The 6,921-nt window shown below is 36.0% G+C and overlaps 2 long non-coding RNA genes across 3 annotated transcripts; one reads left to right on the top strand and one right to left on the bottom strand.

Annotated features, from left to right (window-relative positions):
* Positions 1-605: 605 nt before the first annotated feature.
* Positions 606-3,176, top strand: LOC138403169 (uncharacterized). The gene is made up of 3 exons (XR_011237467.1): positions 606-1,396; positions 2,023-2,220; positions 3,016-3,176. It is a non-coding gene; the product is annotated as an uncharacterized lncRNA (long non-coding RNA).
* A 639-nt stretch (positions 3,177-3,815) lies between these two features.
* LOC138403150 (uncharacterized) lies at positions 3,816-6,351 on the bottom strand. 2 transcript variants are annotated; one of them, XR_011237438.1, is made up of 4 exons: positions 5,913-6,351; positions 5,630-5,797; positions 4,848-4,894; positions 3,816-4,323 (listed from the first exon to the last, which is right to left on the bottom strand). It is a non-coding gene; the product is annotated as an uncharacterized lncRNA (long non-coding RNA). The 2 variants fall into 2 exon arrangements; XR_011237437.1 differs by having other exon boundaries at positions 5,973-6,346.
* Between the last annotated feature and the right edge of the window lie 570 nt (positions 6,352-6,921).

Here is a 6,921-nt window from a genome sequence, read left to right as displayed (position 1 = left end):
TACAAGGGCGTGAATTTAACTTATGGCTCACTGAGTGGGACCTCAACTACATACATGGCATGATAATATATTATTAGAAAAGAGCAATCACCGAATTTCTAGCTGGTTCTTGTTGCTAGGAAATGCTTTCTGAACGTAACGAACGTACAAAAGTACTAGTAAAAGTGTATTTTAATAAAAGATCTTTCTATTTAAATAAGTATTTTTTATCTTGGACTCATTGCGCTTTCAATGGAGCTCAAGTTCAAGACAATTTTTTTTTAAATGGTCCACAGATATGCTCGTTTAAACTTTAACCTATTGAGGATTGATACAGCATGAACCAATCCGCCCATTGGAGTCTGATTGGCATTTTAATTAATGCTCCGTTACGGATACATTTCACGTCGGTGAACTACGTTTATACAAATGCAATCCGATGCGATTATTTTGATATTTTCAAAGTCAAAGTCAAATAATTTACCTATTCAAAATAGGTAATAAATTACACTTTTTGATAGTTGGTTATTGGATTTGTAAGATAATATAGTAGGGATAATTTTTACACGAACTTAAAACTTAAGCTATACGAGGGTTCCAAACGTGCCCAGCAGGGTTATGCTGTATCTCAGTGGCACACTAATTTCGTGAAAATTTCTAATAATTAAATGTCAAACTCAACTTTTCTATTCGCTAACGTCAGTTTTTAACCAAGATGACGTCATAGACAATGACTCTCGATCATAGCCATTAATGGGATGTAATAGAAACCGGAAACAGCTTTTTCACGTATGTTTTCGTATCGATAGTTTTTAAAACTCTATTCACTAAGCAAAAATGACAGTTTGTAATTGGAAACTTTATTAGGTGGCAACGATCGTTTTAACAACTAGTCGGGACCAGTGTTTTGCGACTCTCCACTATAATCCGTCCGTTTTATAGAGGTAATAATTTTTTTGCAATCTCAACGAATGTAGAGATGTTTTAATTTCGAAGGATTATTACAACATCGACTCAATTCAGCCCGTTTTTTGTTAATAAGTAATTGATAAAAAATATTAGTAAATACCTATTAAAAAAGTAATACTTAGGTACCTATTAGTAGTAAATAGGTAATAAATATGATAATTCCGTGTTGTGAGTTCAATTATTATTTATATTTTGTGGTTATGTTAATGTTGTAGATAATACCTAGGTATCTAATTAAAATATGGGTCGTGAAGTTTTGATGGGGCAAGACGAGGAGCAGCGCCAACAAATTACAAAACGCGCTACAGATACACAGGCGCAGGCTGCGCGATATGACACAATGGAGCTGCCAGAGAAGAGTTCATTGTGAACTTTTGTCTGAGCAATTATTGGAAGAACTCAAGCCTTACCTCCAAGCCGTTCGACAGCTGTTCGCAATGAATTAAAAGTAAGTCTCATGTACTAGGTACTTAACTCTAGTCCTAGTCAAAACCATGTCATAGCTTAATAAATAGGTAAGTACTAAGTAGGCATTTATTTAATATACTTACTTATGATCTTTTGTAAGACAATGATTAGCTTTTGCCTCCAATTAAGTACCTATCACATTCATAACAACCAACAAAACAGAAAATACTTACCTTTACCTACCTACTTAGAATAGGTACTTTTTGTTGTACCTATTCTACTCTGTTTACAACCTCTCACACTGCCAAGAGTCACTGGTCAAAATCTCTAATAGAAATAAGCGCTTCCCTGTCCACTTTTACTGTCTTTTTGTCTTTATTGTTACAACTTTCTGGGGTACAAAATCCATACTTCCATACTAATATTGATTAGATGATTGATTTTGATGAAATTTGGTACCTACAGAGTTAGCTTGCACATCCCGGGGAAGAACATAGGCTACTCTTTATCTCGGAACATCAAAGAGTTCCCACGGGATTAGTTAAAAACCTAAATCCACCATCTAGTAACAAATAAAAATAAAATTCTGCAATTTAGTATATTGAGGAGTTAGGAAAATATTGAAATTAATAATTTAACATGAAAATTTACTAATATTTGTTGTAGATCCTGGCAGCTCTGCATGTTAATGCAACGGGAACATACCAGCCCCCAATGGGGGCATCTATTTTAAATAAAATGTCCCAACCCACCTTTAGCCGAAGTCTGAGGTAACCGATGCACTCAAACCTCAATGCTTGGGAAGTACTCACTAAGTACTTAGTTTCCTGCATCCCAAAGGGAAAGGAAAATAGTTATGCAAAAGTAAGTTAATAACATGAAACTAATTAGCATATTATCTTCTATATATAAAAAGAAAAGCTGTCTGACTAACTGCTTAGCTGTATCATCGCACAGCTAAAGCTACTGGAAGCTACAGCTAAGAATGGAGCTTTATTAAAGTCATTCTGCTATCGGTCTGTCTGTCAGTTTGTTTGTACGTATGTCACAGGTGTCCTTAGCTCGTGGCACATTATTCTATTACATCATCATGATCAACCCATCGCCGGCTCACTACAGAGCACGGGTCTCTTCTCAGAGTGAATAGGGTTAGCCCATAGTCTACCACGCTGGCCATGTGCGGATATGGAGAACTCTCAGGCCTGCAGGTTTCCTCACGATGTTTTTCTTCACCGTTAAAGCAAGTGACATTTAATTGCTTAAAAAGCACATAACTCTGAAAGGTTTAGGTGTGTGCCCAGAATCGAATCCCCGACCTCCTGAGTAGGAGGCAGACGTCTTAACCACTAAGCTATCACATACTTCCAGTATGTACCTACTATAGCAGCTACTAGCTGACCCACCCCGGCTTCGCGCGAGTAGAATTTTAAAAATCAGCGAGGGGTGGAGTTTCCAAAAATCTGTGTACCTACATCATAAAAGGAACCTAACCCAGTGGTTTAGTGTGTCCTAGGACTTAGTCTTTTTATATGTATAAGTTTATTATTATTGATAAAAATATCCATTATTCTATGGCACACCCTATGTACAGAAATTGACATTATATAAATTAGCATGGAAGCTTTTTTCAGGTATATAATAATATATTGATTATTTCAGGGATGAAGATCAGAGTAACCAACATAGTTCAGCAAATGGTGAAACAAAAGTGGTAATGCCACTCTCTGTGAGACACTCTCAGTGTCTCTATGTGATCAAATCGGAATCAAGGAGATCTTTTGAAGAAGCAGAGTAACCAACATAGTAGACTCTGCCATAGAAGGCCTAGTAGAAATTAATAATTCTTAACTGTATTATAATATACCGAAATTTCACATTCCTAACTTTTGTTTAGTTTTTGAGATAGACGCTGCCACTGCTAAAAAATTAATCCATAATATTATAAATGCGAATGTGTCTCTCTGTCTATCTGTTTGCTAGCTTTTCACGGCCCATCTGCTCAATCGATTTTAACGTAATTTGGTACAGAGATAGCTTACATCCCTGGGAAGGACATAGGCTACTTTATACCCTGGAAAATCAGAGTTCCCACAGGATTTTTATAATATATTTGTAGTCTACTCAGTGAGTTCTAGACAATGATACCACACATGCTAGGGTATGGAAAAATTCCATGCCGCTTTTTCATATGTGTAAACCCCTGGTAAATAATTTAATTGAATTTCAAATTCAATATTCGATTTAGTTAATGTTCAACACCAAATACCAAAATTTCAGGTTTGTAATATGCGGACGGACAAACGGACGTACAGACAGCAGAATGACATCAATAGAGCTCCGTTTTTATCTTTTGAGTACTGAACCCTAAAAATAAATTTTTATTGTACAAAAACAAATTTGTCATTTCTTGAATACAGCCCTATTATTAAGGAGTGTTTTTTTATTCAAAAAGCAAGAAATAAACAATTAAATTTTATTATTAAAAAAAAATATAGTAACAATCATAACAATAATTAATATTCTAACTTTGATAATTTACAGTTATAAATTCTGACATAGGTAACAGTATTTAATAAGTCATAAGTATGTAATAGGAGAATGTAATATATAACCTTATGGTATAATAAAAGGCACCACCCGTACCAGTCAAACAAGGAGTAAATTGTGACCTTAAGCCCCAGGTTCGATTCTTAAGCAAATGCGGATTGCTTTAACTGAAATCCCAGGTTTGATTTCTAAACAAATGCCGATTGAATTCCAAATCTAAAGTCTACACGCATTGTCTTTGATTTGGGATAGGTACCCCATCAGCCACTCGTTCAGCTTCAGTATGCTGCTCTAGACTAGAGCTGCAGTTTGCTTGCAGTTAGCAATTCTATTGAGAGCCGCCGCATGCCGCTCCTCGATGGCTAGCCGCCATGTCTCCAACTGGTATGCTCAGTTGGGCATGGTTCACATCCTGCTGAACTGAAATGAAAATGGTGAACTTTACGTAACATGAGATTTTGCAATCGCAAAAGTAAAAAAAATTATAATGTAAGTATAATATGACAACTAGATGAAGCCTGCTACTTTGTCCACTTGGAGTAAGACTTTTAAAACCCTGTTGGAACTCCTATTTTCCGAGGCCAAAAGTAGCCACAAACTACCTCTGTACAAAATTTCGTTAAAATCAGTTAAACGGGTGGGCAGTGAACAGCTAGCAGACAGACTGACAGGCGTTTTCATGTTTATATTAAGTAAGGATTTAATAAAGTAAAAAAAATTTACAATAATCTTAATATTATAAACTTATTAAAAGTAAAAGTTGTATTTTTTCACTAACTAAAGGAAACTAAACCTGTATGCCATGTCTCCATAATGTTCTTTGTGGTGTGTGAATTCTACCAATCAACACTTGGCCAAGGTCATCTCACACTGAGAATCTTACTCAGAAGTAATGAAGGTGCTATCTATATGAAGGGATGTATGATGATAAATTAAATACTTACTTTGTCTTTGAAACTTCTTTTTGTTGGTCTCGAGCATTAAGTACATCCTGAAATTAATAAAACTAGTTAGTTTTTATAATTAACTAGCTTGTGCCTGCGACTTCGTCCGCGTGGACTACACAAATTATAAACCCCTAGTTCACCCCCGTAGGGATTGAATTTTCCAACATCTTAGCGGATGTCTACATCACACTAGCCATCTGCATGCCAAATTTCAGCCCAATCCGTCCAGTAGTTTAAGCTGAGCATTGATAGATCAGTCAGTCAGCTTTTTTTTCATATATTTATACTAGCTTATGCTCGCGACTTCGTCCGCGTGGACTACAAAATTTCAAAACCCTATTTCACCCCTTAGGAGTTGAATTTTCAAAAATCCTTTCTTAGCGGATGCCTACGTCATAATAGCTATCTGCATGCCAAATTTCAGCCCGATCCGTCCAGTAGTTTGAGCTGTGCGTTGATAGATCAGTCAGTCAGTCAGTCAGTCAGTCACCTTTTCCTTTTATATATTTATATATTAAAGATTAATTAAGTAGCTTATGCTTATCTGCATGTGTGCATCAAAATCACACACCACCCGTACATTGATATTGATATTCAAAAAATTTATATTTCACAATAGACAGGTTACCTACTTGTGGTTAGTTTTTGGATCTTATGTTATAGGTAAGGTGACATAACATAAACTGCAGCATGCGATGTATGACATTCAGTATTATAATGTACCTACCTATGAAATGACTAGCATGTTTTTTAAATACTAATAGGTAAAAATAACTCACTCTTTGCCAATGTTCAGCAGTTTTGGTCTTTGGACACACCTCCAACAGCGATTAGCTGGAGGGCAACGGTTGGCCCTCAAGCGCGTATGGACAAGTCGCGTTGGGTCTGCGAACTCTACTAAGAGTTCGAACTGTCGGACCGACACCCTTCTAGTTGTATGTAGCCATCTATAAAGGCAAGAAGTCAGTTAAAAAGGGCAATTCATGACTCACATTCAAGTTCTATGCTGAAGAACTAATATTAACTAGGTATTATGCTACTGTACACAACAAAATCACTCACGAATACCGGTATTCTACAGTATAGTCATAGTTATTCTACATTAATATGTTTTTCACTTACTTTTCAAAACAAAACCGTAGATCAAATTAAGAAAACATCAGCTAAAAATTAAAATAAGTCTGTTTATCAAAACAAACATTAGGTCGTAACTCGTAATGTCAATGTCAAATGTCCATAGATAATAATTGAAAACTAGTGTAAGTCGTACAAATTAAAAAGTCTTACATTTCTACTACGCTTCCTGTCAGGCAGAGATATTTAATTTAGCCATATAAAGTCGATAAAATACGCTAGTATGTTAATGTTGGCCAACTGCCAAATGTTAGATATTCGTAACTAGTTATCCACGCATGCGATACGGAATACAAAATCACGTGACCTAAATTTCATGGATTTCCAACTGGACTCAAAGTCTAACGAAAACTTTCAAAGATACAGCATAGCCCTGCAGGACTGAGAAAAGCCCACAACAAACTCAGCCGGGTATTCTATTATTAAATTAAACTTTAAATAACACAATAGCAAGTGATAACTTAGTGATTAACACGTCTGTCTCCAGTTCGAGGAGTCCGGGGTTCGACCTAGAGCACGGAGCTCTAAATTATCGGAATTGTGTGTTTTGAGCAATAAAATATTACTTGCTTTAGCGGTAAAGGAAAACATCGTGAGGAAACCTGCATAACTATTTCTATGATGTTTTCTAAGTGAAGTCAGTCAATCCACACTAGGCCAGCGTGGTGGAATATGCACTTTTTATTGTCAGAGAGGATCCGTGCTTAGTAGTGGGCGGCGATGGGCTGAAATGATGAATATATAATAATTATAATTACTACGACGATTGGTTTACTAAGCTCCGAGTAGGTACCTTTTCAGTTGTGGGTATCTGTATCTGTAAAGATATTCCTTTGAAAAAGAACAATCTGTTTTGTGCCAAAACCTAGCATTTTAAACTGAAGTTCAAGGTGAAAGCAGATTATGTCATTTCCAAAATCAGAGCGACTGCATGTAA

The sequence above is a fragment of the Maniola hyperantus genome, chromosome 13 (genome assembly GCF_902806685.2).
Source record: "Maniola hyperantus chromosome 13, iAphHyp1.2, whole genome shotgun sequence".
Lineage (NCBI taxonomy): Eukaryota > Metazoa > Arthropoda > Insecta > Lepidoptera > Nymphalidae > Maniola > Maniola hyperantus.
Note: the sequence above shows the minus strand (reverse complement) of the source record. Positions and strands in the feature narration are given on the sequence as shown.